The following is an 8,151-nucleotide window of genomic DNA, read 5'->3' as shown; positions in this document are numbered from 1 at the left end:
AGGAACATAGCAAAGAAATAATAGCAGAGTCAACAAAGTATCTATCTATCACTGGGAAAAGAAAAGGGAAAGGAAAAAGAAAAAACAAAACAAAACAAAACAAAAAACAGCAGAGACAGCAGTGAATTTCAATCAGAAAAGAAGTTGGGTTGACTCATCTTGACTCTTCCTGGATTTTCTCTTCTTAGCTGAGATCAAGTTCCTTCAGTTCAAAACTCTGCAGGTTTCCTTTCCTATTCCACTTTCTCTCACACATTCATCTCTCTTCTCCTGTCTACCTTCTTTGTCTCAGCTCAGTCCCGGCTTTGAACTTTCTTTCAAGGTATCACAACTTTACTTTAAAAAAAAAAAAGAAAAAGATTTTCTTCTATCAATCTCAAGCCATCTAAGTGATTAACACAATACAGTTCAACAACTATAGATTGGTTTTCAACCAGTACTTAACCCAGAGCTCACTATTTCTGATTCAGACCTGAAATCCAAAAACATTTTTTCAAAAACATCGATCAGTCAAGGAAAAGAGGCTCCTTTGTGAATGCTACTACCAGTGTGCTCTTAGTCCAGGTTTTGTGTATTGCTGTCCTGTGTTGTATGTTGTTTTTCTCTGATCTACTTTGTAAATTACTCAAAACCAACAACTTCCCTATGTAAAGGATTTTATCAAGGATGTTCTACAAATAATACTGTAGGGGAACAGCTTAGTCATTTCTTTGCTAAAGTTCAGCACAGCATTTTACTTACTCATTTCATAATAGTGACTTCTTTAGGATTAGACTGATCCAAAAGCCACATTCTTCAAAGTTCATATGTAGATTTTAGGGAAAAAAAAAAAAAAGAAAAAAAAATTCAAGGCAAACTCCAATCTCTGGATGTGGATTTGTAGTTTTACAACAGCCTCTAACACATTGTAGTTCGTGCATTGTATTATGCGAGAATTAACGGTTCAGTTTCTAGCCAATTTATTTTCTGTTTTTATCTGGCTTTGCTTTATACTTTCACAACCCAGTGGTTCTGTTGACACTGCAAGACAGGAGTCAGTCCCATTCAGAATGTGACGTTTAGATGCCGCAATACGTTGCAGAATACAGACAGACAGAAATAGAAAATGGCAAAGCATGTACAAAAGTCATCTCATAAACTCTGTCAGGGCATTCTGGGCTTTTCTTGAGCTGGGCAGTATTTTATTCAAACTCTTGAAGAGTACACATCAATATTTTTTGTTTTACATAATGAAGAGAGTCTGCTTAAAATCATGTTCGTCCTTCAGTACAAACATACCACAGCAGATATACATCCTATATTTAATCCGTTATAGTAAATTAGGGGGGAAGGGAAGAAAAGAGACATTGCAGAAAATCAGGAAATTGCCGATCTTCAACTTCTTGACTTCAAGAACTGTTGGTCTTTTACAAACCAAAGTAAAAAAAAAAAAAAAGTCTCTGTACCTTTGTATCTGGAATCTTCTGGGTGCTAATTTGACATGGCAATGAGATGAAAGTTGGATTCATGCTAGTTTCAACATTAGAGGATTGGAATGCAGCCTGCTTAGCATAGAAGTCAAACAATTCACTGGCAATAGATTGCTTTCCACTTCTAGATCTGCTAAATAAATAGAAAACTAATTAACAGTGTAGTATGGCAGATGTAGCAGGTTTGAATTTCATTAGAGCACTGGCCAAGAACTGAAAGAATCAAGAAGTCATTATATATCCCAGAGTCTAATGAATCTTTCATGCTGTCTTTTCCATGGGACAGATAAAGTACTATTTATGTGCCCTCTGTGTATGAATTTCCTGATATATTTCCACTTAAAATAAGAATGAAAGTGTGAGTGCATGAAATTATTGCAAGTATTCTTTTCATTTTCCATAAAATTGCTTTGGTTTTGAAACAGCAGGACTGTGTTTCTTTGCCTTGTACATTTCTGTTCAGCTATTTAAAGCTTTATTAAATATGGTTTTCATGGGGCATTTTTATGTTTCATTATCTGTATTTCTTTCTCTCTGATGAATAGTGATAACAGGTTGTATCACATATTTTCCTGTAGTAGTTAAGAACAGAGATCACACAAAGGAATATCTATACTCACATTCTGAAAGAAAAATAATTAAAAAAAAAAGTTATTTAAGGCATTTATTTTTACACCTTTTCCCCCTAAACACACATTATACTGAGCTTCCTATATCCAGAATTGCATAACCAGATTTGGCAGTATTAATTAACAATAAAAGTAGTGTTTTGCCCCATAAGAATCAATAAGATAATTATGTTACTTAGGAAATGGTAGTCATATGATTTTGCTTTCAGTGCATAATGAACAACATTAAGTTCTGTGCAACAAAAAGGTTTTACAAAACAACCCACGCCACAGAACCTGTCTGAAATTCATCCAGGAAAGCTCAGTTGAAGTCCTGCAGCAACTACCTAATTTCACTAACTCTTGTGTGAATGTCTATATGCTTACAAACACATACACATTTAATCAAGAAGTACATAAATTCTTAAACCATATGTTCCCAGAAGGCTGTTTTGGCTGGTGTGCAGGAAATACCAGGATCATTTCTGTATTTTAATATCAGGACCTTGGAACATTTTTGTCACACTCCACATAGCTTGGTTCCTAAGCAAAGAAGAATTAAATGTCTTTCAAGTGGCCATTATCAAGCTAAGTGCTGTACATAAATATGCATGAGAGGTCATTATTGCCAAGAGATGATGCTTAAAAGGTTCGAGTGTCTTTTCCTAAGATTTTTCTACTTGCTCTGTAACAGCAGAGCAAGTACTTCAAATGTGCAGTTCCATCTCCAGAAAACAATTTCTATCTTTTGGCATTTGCCTCTTCTATTTTGCTGTGGAGACTCGCGTTAACTCCCAGGTATCCCAAGCTATGGCCTGCTAAGACCATCCACTGGAAAGCATCCTTGTAAGCAGCAGTACTGCCTTAGGGATTATGTGTACTACATCCTTCTCAGTCCCTGGGAAATGGTCAACACCACTGCAGCAACATAGCTGCCTTAGTCATGATTAGCTTTTTGAGAACAACTTGAATGTGTTATGCTATGAGCAAGACATTTAAATTAAAAGAGCAATTGTGGGTTTGATAGCAGGGCAGAGGAATGCAAACACACACTCCCAGTGACTATGGATCGCATTCTTCTCTGACAAAGGAAAGACCCTCAAAAAGTCACGAAATGAGTGTATTCAGACTACAAGCCTATAGCCTGCTGGGTGTTTCCCAGCAAAGCTAGGCAGTTACATCTCCCAGTGATTACTGTGGGAGCTGCATGCAGTCAGCAGCTCCCTCCAAAACTGGGGTAAGGACTTACGCAGCACTGCTTTCAGTGCTTCTATCACGCATAGGATACCTATGGCATTAACAGCTACACTTGCCACGTGCCCAATTTACTGTGTGTTTCTCCGTCTATTTTTTTCCCCTCAGTTCTTCCAGTGAGGGTTTTAATTCCCACATGTGCATGTTAGCTTCGTGTGATGTCATTCTCCCAACTGCACGAACCTTTCCAAAAGGCTTGTCAAACCTAGTACTTCTTTTTTTTCCTTTCCTTTCTAAAAACATGTGAGTAGAAGGATGAAACACGCCTTCTCAGTCCTTACTCAGCTGCAACAGGAAAGCTCTCTCTCCTTGACACAGTGCCGCCCGGGGACGGCGGCGAGGCGGTCCCTGGCTGATGGTGCTCCTTTTCCGCCGGTCAGTTAGTCACATCCTCTGTCACAGCTGGATAACTGTGAGGAGAAAATGGGTCCTTCACTCCTGATTATAAAGCTAATTTGTTCCTGTGCCCTCCCCCCTCCCTGGTTTCTGCCGTGATTAAAATGAAACCCTGTAATTATTTTATGTTTCATTTTTTTGCTTATGATTTCAATCATTCTTAGTAACATGGTCTGTGCCCCTTCAGCATCGCTAATTCCAGAGCCATGGTTAAACATGGGAGCATATTGGTTCTTACTCTCTGGTTAATGCATCCCTTTCTTGAGTTATTGTCCCTGCATTGATCTCTATTGATTCAGTTAACAGAGATGTTATCCTCGTTCCCATTTCTGAGAGAGCGATGTGCTTGCATTATGGGACCTTTAATGGGAAGGTTATCTCTACGCCATAGCCTTCATCTGTAACGCGCTTTACCGATTATTTTTTATGACTAATCCTCAGATCCTCAGCACAGAGGCTGCTCAAGAGATGGCACAATCAGTGTGTCTGACACCGTTTGGCATTTTGTGCTTAGCTAATGAACACACCCAAGCAGCATGGGTCACTGCTGGCTTGAGCCTGCCTACTCTTCATCAGTAAGGAAAGTCATCGTCAAACCAGTAAATCTATCCAGGGCATAGAAGGAACAAAACTGTGTGTGTTAACCCAGCAAAATTAAATCTGAAGCAAAGACTTGGTAAGAAGAGGCCAGAGGAACGGCTGGCAGAAGTTTCCCTCTCCCTTGCAGCCAGCTGTTCAGTGAGAACAGCGGAGGTGGTGCGCCCAGACAAAAAGCTGCTCGGACACAGAGGAAATGACATGGCCGTCAGGAGGTTCACTTCCTCCGCACACAGGCAGTCTGGTTTCCATAAAAAACCTTTGCTAAAGAAAATGTTGCAAATGCAGCAAAAGCAGCAACAGATCTTTTTTTTTTTTTTTTTTTTTTTGGTGCTAGCTCAGCAAAAGAAAAGGGGAAAAAAAAAAGGTGAGGGGGATTTGTTTTTCCTCCCTCCTCAGCTAGTGTCGCCTGCATCGGTGCAACGAGAGCGTGGAGTTGGCCTGGCAGGCAGTGCCTGCCCGCCGCAGCAGAGGCCAGACCTCGGTGGCCGCGGCTCCGTCGCCAGCCGGAGCTGGGACCAGGCTGGGAGCTCGTGTCTGCACTCTCACTGCGCTTTAGGGAAACGAAATTCTGACTCCCAAAAATAAAAAATAAAAAGGAGAAATGAATCTGACCAGCTTTACAATGATTTAGTTTTCTGCTGGTCTGTGGGATGTTTCAAACACCGGCTCAGCTGCCCTCTGAAAAGAAAACAGGAGCTGGGGCGAAATGGTGCTTCAGCAGGCTGGGTTTGCCTGACGGATACCGGTTGGACACAAACGCCTCCAAGAGCCTCAAAGTCGAACGTAATCTCTGTATTTGTAAGCTTTTTCTTTCCTCAACACCTTCTAGCCCTAGACTAACAATTAATTTTAACACAATATGCCCCTAATCCCATCACCACTGTGTACAGTCACCAGATCACCAGACAAGAGAGATCCTCGCGGGAAAACCCCTGTCCCTGCATTGTCAGTAATGAAGGGAAATTATTTCATGCCTCACAATGCCCTTGAGGCGAGTCATACCAATTAACATAGCTGGTCTTTTCTTATTACATGATTTAAATTAAGGAGGAAAAAAAGAAAAAGAAAAAAAGAAAAAGGACAACGGTATGGAGTGGTATTTTGTAATGCATTTTGATCAATAAGTTGAGATGCATAATATATTAGCAAATCCCAGCCCCTCAGAGATAAAAATTGCCTCAGTGCTGAAGAATGTGGGCTCTTTTTGTCCATGTAAGTCCATCAAGACTAAACCCTATTTCAAAATAAGGTTTGTGTAACATTTAAATGTAGGACTGACCTTCTGTTTACACCTGATGTTACTTCCAGCTTTCACTGTGGCTAAAGGTCTCCTACAAGAGAAGTCTACGACTGCAGATAGAAGCACAAGGCCACGAATGTAAATGGCTAGAGTGCAAAGAAAAGTTTAACACTCATGAGTGTTGGCGTAACAAGGGCTATATTGCAACTCTTGCATACCTTTATTTCTCCCTATCTACACACAAACATGCAAAAATAATTGCTTTGATGAGAGGTAAATGCCAGCAGCAGTTAGATTAGAAGTTAGGATCCCTTATTGGCCTTGTCCATAGGTGTGAGTTAGTAAAGATTTTGACAAATTTTGGGGTCTAGATTCATGAAAACATGCATGAGGATTACTGACATGACAGTTGACATCTCATGGTTTCCTTTTTGTGCCTTGGCCTACAAGTCATTTTCAGTAAGAGTTCAACAAAACCAATTGGAAGTACACAGGGACACTGATACAGCAAAATTCATTCATTAAGGGAAGAATTTCTTCCTAGGCAAAGCAAACTATTCACAGCAGCACACAGTAAGCACCTAACTTCAGTGTGCAGTTGGGGTCACGAGGCTCCCCCCACAGACACCAAAGCATCCAGTGGTCAGCACAGGGTGCCGGGGCATCAGCTGTGCCTTCCCATTGGCACCGTGACTGCAGAAAATGTCATCATTACGTCCTTCTGGTACATGGGGTCCTAAAGATGGTTCCTGAGACCCCCATCGCTAGCTGCTCTCCATTACCTCCCTTTTCAAGTGTACTCACTGCCCTTTCCCTATTAGCTAAATCTGTATCTATCTCACAGTTCCCCTTTTAAGCCTCAGGTCCTCCAACTTCACCAATCACCTGCATTTTCTAACCAGGAAAACTAAGCATTTCCTTTATCTAGGACATAATTACATTTTATCTGAGAAAGATATCAGTTGAATTGACATAACTGACGTCAGTGAGCTCAAATGTACATTCTCTTCCAATTTCTCCCCGCACCTGAGCAGCAGGCAGGAGTGGCACCTGGGCCAGGCGGGATGGTCTTGCCAGGCCACAGCCTCCTCAGCTCTCATCCTCCCCGTGGACCAATTACAGTAGATACAAATTAGGATATCTTTCCTCGGGAGGAATCCAAAAAGCCTAATCCGAGAAGGCATTACACAGGAGAGCTGCAGGCTGAAATACCTTCAGGAAGAGAGATGTTTGGACTCAATTTTTTCCCATCTCAGCAGCACGCTCTAATTACCCTCATAATGGGAGGCGGTGAGAAGGCTTCTGAAGGGAGTGCTACAGCCAGCTCCGCTCTCACAGCGCGGGATGCCATGTAGGATCAGGCACCGAGCCCGTCGTGTCACCGGGTATCGGGTCCCTCAGAGGGGCTGGGCCGGAGCCAGTCCCTCTTCTCAGCTCTCCTCGTAGGCTGACCGCCCGCTGAGCATGAAAGGAGCTTTGCGCCCCTTTCCTGGGTAGCCGTGCCTCCTTGTGCATTGTAAATGCGTGTGTTAAGGCTATGAACTCCATCAAAGTATGTAAGAATGAGATGTTGCGATGTTCACACCGACTTCTTTCACTCTCTGAACCTTAAAATTGGAGCACAAATAGGAACTCAGTATTACCTCCTCAGGTATTTTTCTGGCGCTGACTTACCCCAGCTATCTCCATAAGGCACCTTCACCTTCACATGCTTTTTCCCAGCTTTGCATTTTTTCAGGTTAAATTTCATACACCGGTGCAAATATCCTCTCTTTCCAAAAGCCTTCCTCCTCTTTGCTATCGGTTGTACTTCTTTCTTTGATGTCCTCGCTTCCTTGTGCTCCTTCTTCCCAGTGACAGCTGTACACTGCTAGGGGAGCTCAGTACAGCAGCGCGTCACTCCGTTACCCATCCTTATCCTAAACAATCTCTCTGTGTTTTTTTTTTATCACCACCTGGCTTCTGTAATCAAGCCAGGCATTGACAGACTCAATCCCACACCTCTCATTTTACACAGTAATGTCTCATCATGCACTGAAATCTCTGTACTTTTGAAATCTGAGAATGCTAATTTTTTTTTTCCACTTAACTCCTCCCTTTTTTTTTTTTTTTTATGAAGTAAAACAATTGGTTTCAAAGGATAACTGTCTTTCTGGTAAGGCTAATCAGCTGTCTCGTGTGCTCTGCAGAGCTCACAGACACTTCTTTGCCCTTATTCTCCTTTAGAAGTTCAGGACGCAATGATGCCTCCTCTTAATTTCCCAAGTACCTCTCGCATAGCCAGCTGAAGTTTCCCTGCTGATTTCATTCCTTTGGCATCTATTTTTAGAAATGAATTTGGGGGTTGAGCAATCCTCTTTTTGAGTAATTCTTTATTTTGGTGTGTTTGGTCAATTACTTGATTCCCAGGTAGCCTTTACAGTTAATGATTGTTTATTTACTATGACAGACTTTCCACCTCTCCCTGCTGAATACTGAGGCATGGGCAGTAATTCACTTTCCCAGCAATAGCCCCTTTTAGTCAAGGTAGCCTCCTCTTGCTCAGGAAGGTGATGGCTGTCTCCCTGAGTGACCTTTGGCTTCC

General features: G+C 41.7%; 1 protein-coding gene across 1 annotated transcript in view; it reads left to right on the top strand.

The window, feature by feature from the left end:
* The window catches only part of LOC310897086 (uncharacterized protein), a 34,160-nt gene that overhangs the window by 20,398 nt on the left and 5,611 nt on the right, over nucleotides 1–8,151 (top strand). The window lies entirely within an intron of this gene.

Source organism: Anser anser (assembly GCF_964211835.1).
Source record: "Anser anser genome assembly, chromosome: 3".
Taxonomy (NCBI): domain Eukaryota; kingdom Metazoa; phylum Chordata; class Aves; order Anseriformes; family Anatidae; genus Anser; species Anser anser.
Note: the sequence above shows the minus strand (reverse complement) of the source record. Positions and strands in the feature narration are given on the sequence as shown.